The following is an 18,913-nucleotide window of genomic DNA, read 5'->3' as shown; positions in this document are numbered from 1 at the left end:
CACACGTGCTTCGCGTTGTTCTGCATCTAGCAGCTGGACGCTCACCGTGTCTGCTCCTGCATCCTGACTTCTGCCACGCCTGCCAGCATCCTGGATCACCTGCAAAGGAAGAGAAGAAGAGAACAGAAGAAGGAAAAGTCCTTACCTGCTAAATCCGCATCCCGGAGACATCTCGCCGACAATCCTGAAAAGGAAGACTTTTATTTAAAAGCTCATTGCGTCGATCGCTGCAGCGCCGCATTCCACTCACCTTTACAGGGCGCCTCCATGTTCAGCAGCGATCATCCGGATTCGCAGTCACGCCCCAGCGCCTAGGGAGAAAAAGACCAGAACAAAAGGTGAGAGAGAGAAGGGAATAAGGAAAGCTAAATCTCCATGTTAAGACTTACCTGTTGATTCATTCCTTCTTCATTTCGGGTCGGCGCCGAATCCTGGCATTTCCGGACCCCGGCCCCTAAGGGGAAAAGGAGACATCAGCGTTAATGAGCGAATGAAAAGACATTACCAAAAAAACGCTCATTAAAGACTTACCTGATTTCTACAAGGATTTCACCTCTCATCTCGGGTCGGTGCCTGTTCCCCGGCATTCCGTACCCCGGCCCCTATGGGGAAAAAGACACTAGCATTAGTACATTAATGCATGGACACAAGGGGAACCTCTTATCAAAAAACTTACCTGGAAGCCAAGCAAGTTTGGTTCTCACCAATCCGAAAATCCAGTGAAGTAACTGGATACCAACGCGCCCCTGCATCAGAAGCAGGATGGAGAGCTCGTCCTTCCAGACCCTAAGGTGAGACGCTACGAGGAATCACAGAAGGGTTTCGAGGAGGGTGAGAGGGGAGAGTGGGAGGCTGATTGCATTACCCCGCAGACAGTTAATCCCCTATTTTCGCCTACAGAAGGATACTTCTGCGAGCCAGACATGCCAGATTTTGGTGCCCAGTCCAGTCCGTCTTCCGAACCCTGCGCATCACCTTAGAAGAGGTCACAGCAGCGCGAACCAGGCCAGCGCCTCCGTGGGAGTCAGGTGAGCGTTACAGAACGCGAAGCCTTCCTACAAATTCCCACCCAAGCGCTATGGAAAGTTCTGAGACTGATCAGTTGGCCCAATTACTGGGGGAATTACGGGCCGAAGTACATGCCGCTCGTCAAGAGACTAATGCCCTCAGGAGGGAATTAATAATATCAAAGGAAAGAACTGATGACCTGGCCAGACAGCTTTTGCAAGGTCAAGCTGGGCAAACTCCTCTACCCGGTTCCGGAGGGAACCCCGCTCCTGTGGTTTCCAGTAACCCTGTGCAGATTAATCTACCTGGAAACATGCCGCTGGCCCCACCCGAACGCTTTGCTGGGGACCCCAAACGATTCGCCGTATTCATGTATCAGTGTCGTTTGCACTTCCTATGCAGACCTGGGGCCTTCCCTAATGATCAGACCAAGGTAGCCTTTGTATTGTCATATCTCAGCGGCTGCGCTGCCGATTGGTCAGTTCCACTGGTTACTCAAGATGACCCGATTCTCCGTGATTTTCAAAGGTTTCAAGCAAGCATAGAAAGGTTATTTGCTCAACACTCTCAGGGGCAGGCTCTGGATGACGAACTTCTATCCCTGCGACAGGGCAATCTGGACCTCCTATCCTATATTGCAACCTTTAATAGACTAATTGTGGAAACGGGATGGCCAGAGGATAAAAGAGTCACGTTGTTTTATCGAGGCCTACGCGGAGAACTTAAAGATGTCTTGGCCCAAGTTGTAAATCCGCCCCAAGAATGCACAGAGTATATAGACTTAGTGGTCCAATTGGATCACAGACTTCAAAACAGAAAAGCAGATCGGTCCAGGTTTGAGACCCGGGTGTTGGTCAAGGCCCATGCTAATCCCAATGGAGTTGATGTCTCTGAGCCTATGCAAATTGGAGGGGTTAAAGGACCCTTAACTCAAAAGGAACATGAAAGGAGGCGGCAGTTAAAATTATGTCTTTATTGTGGGAATTCTGGACACTTTCTACGAGATTGCCCGGCAAAACCGCCCCGAAAGGCAGTAGGAGCCGCTGATAAAAACCATGAAGACTCTGTTTCGGGAAATGACTCAGCCCCACAAGCGTAGGGGTCCGCTTGCCGAGCTTGAAAACTAACTCTCAGACCTCGCATTTCATTGTGCCAATGGTTCTCGTAGATCCAGAACAACCTAAGCGGTTGCATGCAATAAAGGCATACATCGATAGTGGGGCTATTGGAAACTATGTGGATCGTGAATTGGTCTCTAGGATTAACCTCCCTCTCCGTCCTAAAACCAGCAAAGATGTCATCACCACAGTCGATGGAACTGAAATTGCCTCTGGACCGGTAACACATTCCACTACTGAGGTGACTCTTATTGGTCCCGACGGCCATCGGGAGGGTGTTGTGTTTGATGTAATCAAGGCTCCACAGTTTCAGGTTATTCTTGGAATCCCTTGGTTAGAGACACATAATCCTCGAATTGATTGGCGAGCTAAGAGAATAACCTTCTCGGATTGTACACAAACCTGCTACCCAGAAAACCTGAAGATTAATCTAGCATCTGTAACCTCTGCCTCCATGCAACTACCTCCGGAATACCAAGTCTTTCAGGACGTCTTCCAAAAGGAACAGGCCAACACGTTACCTCCTCACAGATCGTACGATTGCCAAATCGATCTGGTGCCCGGTGCACAACCCCCTTGTAGCAGGATTTATGCCCTTACCGAACCTGAGAATCTGCATTTGAGACAATATTTGGATCAATACCTAGCTAATGGTTTTATTCGCCCGTCAAAGTCCCCGGCATCCTCGGCTTTGTTCTTTGTGCCCAAAAAAGAAGGCGACCTTAGAACTTGTATCGATTACTGCGCATTGAACCAGATAACGGTTAAAAACTGCTATCCTCTGCTTCTGATCCCTGAATTCCTTGACCAGGTGAAGGACGCTTGCATATACACCAAGTTAGATCTCCGGGGGGCTTATCATCTGGTACGAGTTAAAGAAGGCGACAAATGGAAAACTGCCTTCCGTACTAAATACGGATTATTCGAGTACCAGGTGATGCCTTTCGGATTGTGTAACGCGCCGGCTGCCTTCCAATACTTCATGAATGATGTCCTTCGGGAACTCATCGATGTTTGTGTTGTCGTATATACCGATGACATTCTGGTGTACTCCTCTTCGGAATCTGATCACAGAAAACACGTCAGGGCAGTACTTGAAAAACTGCGCCAACACAAACTATTTGCTAAATTGGAGAAATGTGTTTTCCATACCACAGAAGTCGAGTTTCTAGGTTTCATCCTGACACCCAAAGGAGTCCGAATGGACTCAAGAAAAGTGGATGCCATCCTCAAATGGCCATCACCTAGCTCAGTAAAAGGGGTTCAAAGCATGCTCGGCTTTGCCAATTTCTATCGCAGGTTTATCCCGGAATTTTGACGCGTGGTACAACCCATTACTGCACTCGTGAGGAAAAATAAACGTTTTGAATGGTCTGAAGAAGCCGAGCAGGCCTTTCAGGATTTAAAAGCTAAGTTTACCTCCGCACCTATATTGAAACACCCGCGTCCAGATCTCCTTATGTCGTCGAGACTGACGCATCCAGCCTAGCCATGGGAGCTGTCCTGTCCCAAAGAGATCCCGAAACCAACCAACTGCATCCCGTAGCATTCTGGTCCAGAAAATTCTCGGCACCCGAGGTTAATTATGCAATCACGGACAAAGAACTGTTAGCCATTAAGTCCGCTTCACCGGAATTTACAGTATTTGAAAACCGCCAAGGCTCAGTCATCACGGCAGCTCCGATGGGCTTTGTTTTTCGCTGAATTTGATTTCGTGATTACCTATCGACCTGGCTGCAAGAATGGCAAAGCAGACGCCTTATCCCGAATTGGAATGGGAGAATCTGATACAAACTCAGAACCAGTACCAATAATTCCCGAACAGAGGATTCTAGGCATGACTTCGTTACAGACGCTTGAAGACATTCAAGCCAGAGTGAAAGAACTCCTGGACCCTACAACCTTACAGGATTGGATACAAAAGGGATCAGACTTTACCATAGATAATGGTTTACCTTATTTCCAAGGACGCTTATTCCTGCCACATAAGGAATTACACGAACTAGTTATTTCCGGTTATCATGATGCATTAATAGAGGGACACCCCGGTATTGCCAAGACAGAGGAAAAGGTGAAACGACAATTTTGGTGGCCCTCTTGGCGAAAAGATGTTAAATCTTTTGTGATGTGCTGTGGTGTTTGCGCCCAAAATAAAAGTCAAAAGAAAAGACCAGCTGGTCTCCTTCAACCTCTAGACATACCGCCAGCACCCTGGCACACCCTATCAATGGATTTTATTACGGACCTGCCTCCTTGTTCGGGGTACAATACTATTCTGGTAATTGTGGATTTGTTTTCCAAAATGGCCCACTTTATTCCTTTGAAAGGTTTACCTTCAGCTTCTGTCCTAGCCAAAGAATTCCTCGAAAATATTGTTCGGCTACATGGATTACCATCTATACTAATCTCTGACCGGGGAAGCCAGTTCATTTCCCACTTCTGGCGCAAATGTTGTCAAATGGCGCAGATCGACGTAAGATTATCGACCAGTCACCACCCTCAGACCAATGGTCAGACCGAGAGGACAAATCAGACCCTTGAGCAATACTTACGGTGTATGTTACAGCAATCTGAAAGCAACTGGAAAGACATTCTTTGGATAGCCGAATACGCATATAATAATTCGGTACACTCTGGAACTGGCCACAGTCCTTTTTATACTTTGTTTGGGCATCACCCTCGAACCTCAAACCTTGACTCACCTCAGAACCTTGGAATGCCTGCAGTAGAACATCTGCATTCTACAATTACCCAAGCCTTCAAAGAGGCAACTACGCATTTACAACAAGCCAAGAGAAAATACAAGGAGAATGCTGATCTACATCGGAGTGAAGCAACTCCGTATAAGATTGGAGATCAAGTGTGGTTAGCTACCAGACATTTACCACTCAAAGGGTCTCGAACTTTTAACCCAAAATATCTGGGACCTTATTCTATTACGGCAATAATTAACCCAGTGGCTGTTAAACTTGATTTACCAGCTAGTATGCGAATTCACCCTGTTTTTCATGTGTCACTTCTGAAACCAGTGGTACCCGGAACCCGACTACTCAAACCTCCAGAACCTATTCTAATGGATGGGGAGCCCGAATTCGAAGTGAAGAACATTTTAGACACAAAAATGTTTAGGTCAAAACTGTTCTACCTAATTGATTGGAAGGGGTACGGACCTCAGGAGAGGTCGTGGGAACCCAGCGACCATGTGCATGCACCTCGATTAGTCAGGAAATTCCACCGACTCTTCCCAGACAAACCAAAACCCCCGGAGGGAACAACCTTGGGAGGGGCCTTGGGGGGGAGTGCTGTCATGATGCCCGCTCCCGAGGAGCCGGTTCAAGCCCTGCGTCCCCGAAAGCGGACATCCAGTCCCCAAGGAAGGACCCAGCAACCCCATATAGGGGCCCTTTGGACAGTGTCCTGGTGCCTATGGCGCCAGGCTCATAAAAGACATCAGTCCTGGCACCATAGGCGCCAGGCTCATTATGAAAGTGCTTGGGTGCACTTACCTGATGCAGACCATGCTGCAGGATCCCGGCCTCCTTGAGGCCTGAAAGGAACTACTTTACCTGTGGGACTAATTTACCATTCGGGCGTGGTTGGGGAAGGATACATACCTAATTGGAGGAAGGATACATACCTGGAACTTCTTCCAAGGCTATTTAAACCCCACCCGAACAGCCACACGTGCTTCGCGTTGTTCTGCATCTAGCAGCTGGACGCTCACCGTGTCTGCTCCTGCATCCTGACTTCTGCCACGCCTGCCAGCATCCTGGATCACCTGCAAAGGAAGAGAAGAAGAGAACAGAAGAAGGAAAAGTCCTTACCTGCTAAATCCGCATCCCGGAGAGATCTCGCCGACAATCCTGAAAAGGAAGGCTTTTATTTAAAAGCTCATTGCGTCGATCGCTGCAGCGCCGCATTCCACTCACCTTTACAGGGCGCCTTCATGTTCAGCAGCGATCATCCGGATTCGCAGTCACGCCCCAGCGCCTAGGAAGAAAAAGACCAGAACAAAAGGTGAGAGAGAGAAGGGAATAAGGAAATCTAAATCTCCATGTTAAGACTTACCTGTTGATTCATTCCCTCTTCATTTCGGGTCCGCGCCGCATCCTGGCATTTCCGGACTCCGGCCCCTAAGGGGAAAAGGAGACATCAGCGTTAATGAGCGAATGAAAAGACATTACCAAAAAAACGCTCATTAAAGACTTACCTGATTTCTACAAGGATTTCACCTCTCATCTCGGGTCGGTGCCTGTTCCCCGGCATTCCGTACCCCAGCCCCTATGGGGAAAAAGACACTAGCATTAGTACATTAATGCATGGACACAAGGGGGAACCTCTTATCAAAAAACTTACCTGGAAGCCAAGCAAGTTTGGTTCTCACCAATCCGAAAATCCAGTCAAGTAACTGGATACCAACACGCCCCTGCATCAGAAGCAGGATGGAGAGTTCGTCCTTCCAGACCCTAAGGTGAGACGCTACGAGGAATCACAGAAGGGTTTCGAGGAGGGTGAGAGGGGAGAGTGGGAGGCTGATTGCATTACCCCGCAGACAGTTAATCCCCTATTTTCGCCTACAGAAGGATACTTCTGCGAGCCAGACAAGCCAGATTTTGGTGCCCGGTCCAGTCCGTCTTCCGAACCCTGCGCATCACCTTAGAAGAGGTCACAGCAGCGCGAACCAGGCCAGCGCCTCCGTGGGAGTCAGGCGAGCGTTACAAATACCAACAAGACCCTGGGAAATCGTTGCCACAGATTTTATCGTGGAACTACCCTCTTTCAGGGGCTACACAACTATAATGGTTACCATTGATTTGTTCACTCAGATGGCTCGTTTTACACCTTTATAGAAACTGCCATCCTCATCTGAACTTGCTGGAATTTTCCTGGAACCCATATTCCGGCTTCATGGGCTACCTTCCAAGATCATTTCTGACCGAGGACCCCAGTACATATCCCAGTTCTGGAAACAGTTATGTCGTATACTGGGAATCCAACGTGCCTTGTCTTCGGGTTATCACCCACAGACCAATGGAGCCACTGAACGAGTAAACCACACCCTGGAACAGTATCTTCGTTGCTTTGCCACCAAGGTCCAGGATGATTGGTCACTCTTGATAACTGTGGCCGAATTCGCATACAACAATTCGGATCATTCAGCTATCAAGACCAGTCCTTTCTTCTGTAGTCAAGGATTTCATCCTTCAGTCCTACCGTCCATTCTTCCACACCCTACCCCAGTTCCTGCGGTTGATTCCTGGATTGAAACACTAATTAATGTGCACAAAGAAGCAAAGGAACACCTAGAAAAGGCCCAAAGAGACGTTACACATTATGCTGACTCCAAAAGAAGACCTGGGCCTTCCTATTCAATAGGCGATAAAGTCTGGTTATCCTCGAAACTCCTTCCCCGTCACCTACGACCAAATAAATTGACTCCCAGGTATTACGGGCCCTTTTCTATAAAAGAAATCTTCAATCCAGTGGCCTTTTGACGCCAACTACCAGAATCATGGAAAAGGATCCATCCAGTCTTCCACACCTCTCTGTTAAAACCATATGTTCATCCCTCTCGAACTGCTCCAAGATCTACCCCAGTGATTGCCAATGACCCACTCGAATATGAGGTCTCCAGAATCTGTGACTCTAGGTACCGACTTGGTCAATTACAATGTTTGGTTGAGTGGAAAGGTTATCCTCCCAGTGCGCGCACTTGGGAACGCGTGTCATACATGAATGCCCCCAGGCTGATTCGAAGATACCATTTTATCCATCCAGGCAAACCCGGAGGACCTGGACCGTCACCTACGTCCTTTCTGGACTTTGTGGTCCCTGACCCAAAGGGGATTGAATGCAGTAATCCTTCCAACATGGCCACTTGATACGGAACGCTGCTTGCCAGTCCTTGCGCTCCATGCTCTGCGTTCTACTAAACAGACACGCCCGCGGCTCTGCGCTCTATATTTGGACGTGTGTTGCCGTAGTTCGCTCTGGGCTTTCTTCTGAATCCTGTTTCCAGGTTCCTTGAATCCCCCTTCCTTCCTTCCTTTCCTCAAAACTTACCTTCGAATTTCCTGGATTTTCACCCGTGCTCGGGTCACGGTGTTCCGTGTCTCCGAACTCGGACATTGTTCCTTCCTGGTCTCCGTCCTGGACATCTGAACGTATACTGGAGTTGGATTGTCATCCTCACGCTGGAATCCGAAGACCAGCACACAGGTTTATACAAATCCCAGACCGTGCGAAAGAAGTCACCAAAGAAGGTCTCAAGCAAACAACAAAAACAGGTGAGAAGGGGAGAGACTCGTGACAGCTTGTGCATTAGAAATAAGGTATGAGACAAACCGTTAGTTGCTCATTTTGAGAGGATGGGACACACTGACAATGACATAAGATGGTTTGTTTTACAGACAATAAAAATGCCAACCCGAGGAGGAGACAGGTCAACAATGCTACACCGGGTGGAACAAAGATGGATCCATTCTCTGGACACCGTAAAAAACGGTCTCAATATTTCCATTGAATGGAATAAATTGGTTACAGGATAGCTACAGGTTGGGCTGACTACATTTGAATGTCAATATAGGGGGTCCCACGTGTGTGTCATATTTCCTTTGAATGGAATAAATTGGTTACAGGATTGTACAGGTTGTGCCTGACGATATTTGAATGTCAATATAGGGGATCTCACAGTCGTGTCCAACTACGGCTCCCATTGAATGATATTGAGCACCAGTATATGCAACTCATGACAGGTTTATCTATACCTTTATCCCACACTTATGGACTTGTCTAGATCATATTGGGGCGTTTATACACAATGCTGTTATGTCGGTGGTAATTTTGTGTATGGCATGCTCCCCTTTGAGTATGTGGGTGCCCCCAGTTCACTCTAAGGACAGCAGGTAAACGCTCGTTCTTCCCGTACAATCAGGACTAGTGATGTATGAACCCCTGCTGCAGCTATATTTTCAAAATTATTATACAGCTCACAGCTCCTGTGTGAGTCATATTATGTTACAACAGTCCTGGACACTTTTTGTCCCAGAATGCACTGCGGGTAACTTATGGGTACCAGCTTATGCATGGGTCGTACTAGCCCCTCGGCGGCGAGCCCTATGAGGAGGCAATCTATATCCTTTGCTCACATTTGTGGGCTTAACCAGAGCACACTAGTGTGAGTACACACACTGCTGATATATCATTTGTCTGCGGCATGCCCCTCTACGTTTATGCAAGCTCACTTCAAGGGCAGCAACACAACTTTTACTCCCCTTCTAATGAGGACGGGTTATGTAGTAACTCCCGCTCCGGTATTTACCTTTACAACATTTGATGTGCCCATGTATATGCGGTGCACGTATCATTGCATAACTCGCAGCTCCTTTACAAGTTAAATTATGCTCAATATAATCCCGGGTACTACATTTCCCAGAATACACTCTGGGCAGTCTTTTTTCCATGCTTCTGTAGATATGATGCATGGAGCGACAGACACTTCTTCGCGGGCATCCAGTGTTCAGCCCTCCGACCAGACGGACGCATGCAAAATAGATGCCCAGTCTGATGCTCTTTGAATGTGTAAGTACCGTGCATAGGATAGTATTGTTATACAAAACATGTGTGAACTTGAACTCGCAAATGAGCCACACGCTAGTGAGCAGACATGGGGCTGGGGTCGAGACACAGTAACAAACGCGCGGCATGTCTTGCCAATGTCACAGGCGTGAACTGCTTCACAAGATGATGCGCATGTCTGCAGTATACATATATCACATATGGCTCTTTGCACTGAAGTATGCAGGCACTTAAAAATGGCCATATGTTGAGTAAGCACGTACTGGGGTATGCCTGAGACTTTTTTGCTGCAACTATTGCATGGCTACCCCATGAGCACGCATCATTTTAGATAATAGCATGCAGGTTTTGAAATAACATCAGTACTCTCTAGCAATTGCTCATATCCCCGCAAGGGCGTTTACGTCATGCTAATGTTTTTTTTTTCTACTCCCTACAGACATCATTGTATGTTCCAGACCTCATTGTTTGTTGAATTAATCATCTATAAATGATGAGATCAGTGTACAACTAATCACCATCATGGCGTCAATAAATAGACATGCGAGTTTGTGAGTAAGATGCCATCTTTTGTGATGTATGAGTCAGAGGGTCAAGTGATGGTAGGGGGAAGAACATGGTTTAACTCGCCACCCTGTCCTTCCAAGTGGCGACGGTCTACAGTCCACATCCTCTTGATTTGGAGCAGGGATTGTTAGGTGCACTGTGACTTCCACGGCCCCACCTGACTGCAAGGTCGGGTAAGGGAACCCACCGATACATTCAATAAGCCACGTATGGGATATGTATAGTGGGGCTCATTCTGTGCCTCATTTTCTTGTTTTTTCAGGCCCCTGTAATTTTTTCCCATGAGGGCTGAAGATACATTCCAACGCTGACATTACCCCCACTATTTGTATTGCTGGTGAGTGCCAGCTGGTATATGCATTTATGAACATATACACACTAGTAAATTGTGCTTACAAAATTAGAGATTGGAGCCATCATATGATGCAACATTTTGTTTGTTTTTAGATATATGCTAGATGATATCTCCCACCAGATGACACATTGGGGTCAGGTCCATTCCATTACCTACCCCCATCCTGAAGAAGGTTGCCAACTACTGTGGCTCAATTAGCATCCATTAACAGCCGACTGAAACATATGTGAATGCCATTAAATAAACAGAACGCTATTTGATTTGCTTTTGAACACCTATTTAGTGTGGATATAGGTGCTAGGAATTGGTGTATTATATGAGTTGTGTAGGGTTCTTAAATAACCCACGTGGTGTTAAGATGTATATTTATGAGTGTATGAATGAATAGTGCAATGAATGGTGTAACAGATGTGTGGATGTTGAATAAGCATCAAATAAGACAAACACTGTCAAGTGGAGTTTAAATAAATATATTTTGTGATATTAGTCATATTGAAGTTGTGTGTATAAGAGAGTCGGCAATCTCACCTGCCGAGGTCCATTTTATTTTTGTTTCATGTTACTCACCTGGAGGTCGGCGGCATTACAGGTACCCTTATTTTTTTAAAACTGTATCAGAACGAGTCAGGGGTTTCCACAATTAGCTGGGAAGTGGACACCATTTTGTGCTTTGGGCCCCCATTTTGAAATATATCCCAGTCTGCCACTTTGCTATCCTTCAGGGAGCCATTATTTAATTATTTAAGCATTTCTTACTTTGTATCACTTTTTCATAATATATTTTTATATATTCATGATATATGTGTGATCCTTAAAGCATCCTTCACTCCGTGGGTCGTTTTAACCCAAATATGCGCTGTGCCATGTGCATTTTGTGCCTACAAATAAAATCACTACAATCCTGATTTCTGTAATAATGGAACCATTGATCTGCCTATCATGTTATCTGTACTCAGTTGAACGGGCGTGGGGTCGGCACCCCTCTACACCCCCATCTGGTCGATATTCAACCACTGTTTAATATACACCCTATGTCCCCTCTCCCCCATATACAGTGTACCTATGCATCCCTAACTCAGTCGCCCTGCTCAATGTAGTGCTCTATCTCAACACGGGAGGTATCATAAAGGACACTTCTAAAGAATCAGTGTCTTCAATCATATTGTATTCTCCTAATCCAAAACATACATGTATCTTTTTTCCTGTTAAAAGATCATTACATATGTTTCGCCCTCCTCTAATCTTTGTATATACGTATCCTCAAGGAATAACTTTGTTTTGCTCCTGTCTGCATCCCACCCCCATTACCCAATAAAATATAAACATAACATGCACAACAAGTGATTTCAGCCACCACGTGAATCAGGAGAGGTCATTCCTTGAGGGAACCCACCAGCCCATTCTCTCCTATTGCGTCCACGTGCAACATTTCGCCTTTCATATACACTGTTTCCTTCCTCCCACCCATGGCACTTCCTTGTTTCCTGCCCTTTCCCCAGATACATTTTAATTTCATCCTCTTTTTGTTTGTCTTCCATCGGCACATCTTCCACCCAATTCATCTTATTTTCCTTATTCCGTGTCCAAGGACCTTCTTCATTCTTAGTCCATTTGTTTTATTTGTCCTTTGGGCTGCTTTGCAGCAAGTTCAAGGGCCCCTTAATTCATAGGCTAGTTTTTTTGGCTTCACTGATTTTTGTGACCACAGAGGACTCTCAATCTTCTTTATTCACATATAATAGTGAAGGGAGGAGGGCATTCAATTTTTTCTGGGGAACACAAGGATGGGGGAGTCGTTATGGTAAACATTTTCAAAGGTGGTTGCAACTGGGCATCTGGCTGGGTCCCTCAAAACCCTTTTTCATGATGGACTTTTCTCCCTGCTCGCAGGATTGGTTGCAGTCAATTACTTAGTGTGCAGGTACCTCCCGTTCATCTGTAATATAAAAGCTGAATGAGTTTCTTGAAAAATATGTATATTTTTATTATCAGTACTGCCTCTTCAAACCCGAACCTTAAAATGTCCATGTCCTTTCTTTAATGATAATGATAATGATGTGTTATTTATATAGCGCCTTAATCCAAACTGCTTTACAGAGCACATATTTACATACAATATCACCCAACTGAAATTGGTACTCATTTATCAACCTCAGAAGGATTAAAGGCTGAGTTGGCCTTGCCGGGATTCGAACCTGCGACCTGCAGATCACGCTCAGATCGCAGTAGCAAGCGCTCAACCCGCTGAGCTAACTTAGCTTACCCCCTAAAAACAATTGCTACTGAATTTTTTTTTTTTTCTAATATAATAGGATGGCTGCTCCTTTCTCCCTTTTTGGCACATCTTAGTGTCACCTATGCTTCATACATACTGGCTGATACCAGGGTGTGGCTATGACATGAGACCATAAAGGATATACACATTTTCCTTTTCCTGGCATTACCCTATTTTTCATGGGCTTTTTTCTGAAGATTTTATAGTGTACTTATACTCTTAATAGCAAAGAAAACATTTTCTCTGTGGTTGTCATTCTTCATACCACTAAACTTTATGCAGTCTCCTTCTTTACGAGAAAAATAATAAAAAAAAACAAAACAAGCAACTTAACAAATTCAAAGCATTTAAAAAAAAGGAGGTGGTCTTCCGCTACTCCCTTTCTTTCTTCTTGGTGCATCCGTAGCTGAAGAATGAGACGCTGGTATGGGTTCTTGCTCCCTGTAGAAACCGAAATAGAGGCAAAGTCATGTTTAAGCTGGCAAAGCGATCAGTTACTTCCTCAAGGTAGACTTTTGTGGCGGGGTTTTCTTTCAATATATTGTTGCTGAGGTCATCTCTTGGCATTCTCAACTCAATAAAATCCAGGATGCTTTTCTGAAATATAAAATGTGTTGGTGCACTTTTAGTTGACCTGTCATTATTGTAGTAACAGGCCTGTTTCTAGTCTCTTCTGCTCTGCTGAACATTTCCTATGTACTTTTGAAGTCCTCCTCCCAAAGGCGTGGGACTGCGATCTCTTCTTTCTTTGCTGTATTTATTCTGTTGAAATATAACAGAACAAGGAACCGATTACCCCTCTCTTAATATGATTCATTTTGGGTAGTGTACCACCTGTTGGCCTTATCACCAAGGATTTGTAATAAGGTGCTTTACGCTCTCTCCAAACCATTCATATAAAACATATTTTATTCATATTATTATACAATATACATAAAATCAATTAAGGTTATTTGTGTACAGAGTTTACACAAACAGGTTTTTTTTTTTAAAAAAAGGGCTGGGGTTAGTAAGTGACTTGAATCCTTCTACAGACACAATTGTCCTTCTAAAAGATCATATAATAGGAAAAATAGATTGCAGACATAAGTAAATTTGAATGTTGGTGTGTTGTTCCGTTCTATATGGGTCACAGACTTTTCATCTATTGATGGAGATCCTTCCGTATAGTCTCCATTAACTAAGGCTCAATATTTCATGCCTTTTTCGTTGTGGTCAATGAAACACTATCTCTAGCGCCTTTTTACAGTGCTTTGGCTGTCTTCAGGACACAGATATTTCTTGCAAAATTTGTGATCAATTCACAGGAACCCTCTTGAGTGTCGTTCTATCACACACTCTGTTTTTCTAATTTAAGCATCTTTTCAAATCAAAGTTCTTATTGCCTTGATTCTGTGGAGGACTTCTCACTTTTGCCTGTTGTCACAGGACTATTTATTTGCTTATCTTCTTTATTCTTCTTGGCCACGCACCATAGTTGTGCTAGTTGCCACCCATCGTTTATATGTTACTTAATGACTTAGGTATTATATTTTCTTTCTCGCCCGCTTTAGTCAGGAGCACTCTTAAGCTGTTATATTTCATGTATGTTCTTCCCATTTTAGGACCAATCCCCCGATAATAAAAAAATAGCAAAGCACCCATTAATTACCACCACTTTATTCTGTTGAGACATAATTAACATTTTTCGTGGTCCTTCCTACACTAATCTTGCCTACCCATGTTATTGGGAACCCAGCACTGATTCTATTAAGTGCATGCGAGTGTGGCATATAGAAATACATTGTTTTGCCTATCCTTAATGCTTCATGCATTCACCAAATGCACATATTTGGCATTTCCGTTTCACCAGAATTACAAAATGGTTACTCCACTTTCTATCCAAAAGTCTTGTCATTAGATATGGTTATACTCGCATATAAATGCTATTCTGTTCTCACACCTGTTTGCACCTTTCTTGGGAAAATTCTACCTATTCAAAATGACTGTGTCCCTTACTGCCTTTTTTCTGTACTCACCTGGGACTTCTTATTCCTTACTCCTTACTCCTTACTTCTTACTTCTTACTTCTTAGTCCTAATAATGATCAATAAGGTTTGTTCACACACTGTATCAACTGGTTCTTACCTTTTCATTCTCTACTTGTCCACTAGTACTTACTTTTGTCATAATAGTATGTTATGTTTCTTCCATTATAATGCTATACTCCACTAACGCCATATAGACATCTTTCCCGTTCTCCAAAAATTACAATACTTTTCTGTAAAACATAAATTAACATCTTCATATAAACATAAACAATGTTCTTTGTTACTTACTCTTGTATGTTCTTTTGTGAAATTCTACTATAAGTTCTCTCATATTGGGCATCCATACCTTTCTTGGCCTTTTATTAATCACATTTTATCTTTATCAAATATATTACACTGATTAATTTAAACAAGCACCATCCATTCTGGTCATTGTTTGAAAATCTGGATTTCTTATCCACACTGTGGAAAACTCGATTTTATATGCTCATCAGATCCACAATGTAACCCAACAAAGCTATACAAAATATCAGCTCGTACAATGTAACTTGCAGTATAACCTGCTGTTTTAATGTAAACTGCTAAATGCCATTTTCACCTTATACAAGCTGAAGTGTAGGCCTCAGAGTAAGCTATTTTGCTTGCTCAAATGCACGACGCATGAAAAACTGCTTCTCTAGCTAATGTATGAACAATACAGCTTGACCATTATACAGAATATGTGCATATTTAGTTTTAAACAAATACATCAGATCAACCCCAGATGTGACAAAATTCTGCTGACATTAATTGGAATTTACCAAAAAGTTTATTAATAAAACGAGACTGGCAGAGCACTTCCTCTTTTCTCTGGTATGGTCTGAACTTTATATACTGTGAAGCACAGAGGCACATGTTCGCCCTGTGCTCTTCATTTAATGAATTATTTCACATTTCGTCTTGTTCCTCTGACATAACCCTGTGACGCGAATGTACTTTGAAATACATATATTGTCTGAGACATTTTAAGATTACATCGCAGGAGTGACAGAGGGATGAATAATCAGCCACGAGAAACCTAGGCACATATTTTGTGGAAAATGCTGTCTGGTATCTGCCCATATAAACGTGAACATTCTGCGTTGTAAATTGTCAGTCAGGAAGCTGCAGTTGGCTATTTGCCACTGTGGTTTTTGGCTTTCCCATATATATATATTTATATATATATATGATTTATAATAAATGCAAGCTTGTCTGTGAAAACTTCTGTGTCAGAGTCTATGAAATATCTGATATAAAGATTGTTGTTTTTATTGTTTCCAGACGGGGCCAATCCATTCATATGGCATTGTAAATTCTATTTTTTACAACACCTTCCTCGTTTACGCTTATCTCATATTGTTATTCTTTGTTCCTTTATTTGCACCTTCTATCAACTTGTTTTTTTGCTGCTTTAATATGCATTTATACATTTTTATTTCCTTATTTATTTATTTATTTCACCCCCTGGTTTGCATCAATATTTCGGTTTTTGAGCTTCTTACTACAGCGCTTTTAGCTTTAACTGTTTATGATTATTTGACATTAATTAGTCTAATTTCAACACAAACCCTCATATCTTACATATTATAATCCCTCAAATATGTGTACTTTCATTTTGTTCCCCTATTCCTTTCAATAGACCCATGTCATAAGGGCCTGTGGTCCACAGGACACTTGCCACTCCAAGCCTTTGTGAAAATATGCGGGATTTCCCTTTTCTCTATTTTTATCCAGGGTATGATGCTCATAAAAACACCACTCCATCATCTGTTGAGTCTTCTCTATACATGTTGTCATCAATAATGTCAGTCTACCTATATCCTTCTTTGAGAGCTATCACTGCCCTCCATTGTCTACCCTCATCGTCCATTCCTTTGATCATCACCATTTCCCTATTTCACTATGGCTGCTTCTAACTCTAGAGGAATTGTCTGTCCCCTCTCTACGTCCATAGATATCTATGATCTGAACAAAAACTTGTCAGGTATCCTCACAGTCTTCCCCACTAAACCAGGTAGCCATGTTAATAAAATGCTCACCCCATTAAGGAAAACCTCTGGCTCAACTGGAACGCCTCGCAGAGCCACTTGCCCTGTGAATGCCAGTTTAAATGTGCCCATGTTTAAATAGTGTATTCCAGGAATGGAACACACTATCCCTTGGTCAATAAATGAAATCGTCCTGTTAAGTTTTGTCGTCAAATCCCTTCCCAAAATATTAACTGGTGTCTGTCGCAAATATAACAAAGGAAGAGTCATGTCACACTCTCCTATAGAGATTGGTAATTCATCAGTAAAAGGAACTCGACTTCTAGCTCCAGAGAACCCTTGATCATTCATGGCAATTCCCGACATTGGATACTTTTCCTCCCGTATACATGAACATGTAGCCCCAGTGTCTACTAGTAAAGAAAAAGATTTGCCTACTATCGTCATAGATAGTATTGAACACATCTGTCACCCTGTAAACTGTCCTATTGTGGGTGTATGCATATTCCCATTACTGTGAAAGGATTTCCTCCTACCACAGTGGCACCTCTTATTCTGGGTGTGCATAATTGTCCCTCGTTTGCATATTGCTGAGTCTGCATGCGGGCTTGTTGCAATTGCCCTTGTAGTGGATTAATTTGCACTCGCTCTAACTATTGTACCTGTTGCAATATCAGCGCTTGCGTCTGATACAATGTCTGATCTTGGGCAAACCCTAGTGTCCCTATCTCTCTTCCATTTAAAGTCTCCAGAAAATATAGCTTCTTTTATATCATATTCTAGCAAAACATAGTGTTCCTAACTGGTATTCCTAATGTAAAGCGAAAGCATCCTATGAGCATGTGTGTGTGTTTTCTTAGTACAATATTGAATCCCGTCTCTGACTACCTATGTGAATTTTATTTGCATTGATTCCTGCAATCCATTGATTGCCTGTACTTTCACAAGATTGTGTGTGTGCATGTGTGTGTGCGCACATGTGTGCTTACATATGTGTGGGTGCATGTGTGTGTGGATGTGTGTGTGTGGATGTGTGTGCCTGCATGTGTGTGTGGTGTGCATGCTTGTGTGTATGCATGCGTCACACCCCCTCTCCTTATAAGCATATCATGACAAGGACTCTGACCATAACCAATTCATCAGGCATAATAATAATTCATAACGTGCTTAACAATTGCGTCAAGTCTTCCTTGTTTTTCTTGTCAGTACCCACCCTGCTTGTTTTTTTTCATAAATATGTTTCAAAATAATACACTCCTTATTCTTGAAAATCATATTAATCACAGTGTGCGCTCTATAGAAAATACTCTTTTGACCTAATATCTTCTCAATACAACTGTTAAATATAGCATACCTTTTTCTCTTCATTATTTGTAACCTTAGCCTTAGTACGAATGAGGATACTTCCCCTCATTACTTACTGCTTCCTCATTCTAAATAAAAAGTTTTGCATTAATACCTGCACTTTCAATATTTTTACAGAAAAGGTGTTTTGTTTTATTTATTCTTGCTATTCCCCATAAATATTCATTGTGCTTAGTTTAATATCATTCATTATTGCATTAATCTACTTTTTAATGTAATCCTCAAGACTCTGCATTGTATTGTGGTGCATATCCCATGTCGCCTCTCTCTATCCTTTATTACCAATGAGAAGCAGGACAGAGAGCTCACCATCATCATTAAACAGGTGAGACTACATGGGTTGGCGCATGCTCACCACATTCTGGGAAGAAGGGTTCGAGGGACACAGCAGTCATATCACAGCCTTCTCACAACCTCTCATATTCTCGCTGGGGCAGTGCCAACAACCAGCGCAGTCCACGTCACACGAGCAGGGGAAGAAGCCTGACAAAGGGAAGCCATTTCCAGGGAGGGCTGCAACCGTGCCCCAACGTCCACGCAAAGACCAGGTGAGCGTAACATTAGCACTCTCAAACCTCTTAGCGAAACACCTTCCCTCTCTTCTTCAT

Source organism: Ambystoma mexicanum, chromosome 4p (genome assembly GCF_040938575.1).
Source record: "Ambystoma mexicanum isolate Mex_15411 chromosome 4p, UKY_AmexF1_1, whole genome shotgun sequence".
In the NCBI taxonomy this organism is placed as follows: Eukaryota; Metazoa; Chordata; class Amphibia; order Caudata; family Ambystomatidae; genus Ambystoma; species Ambystoma mexicanum.
This window is presented reverse-complemented; position numbering follows the sequence as displayed.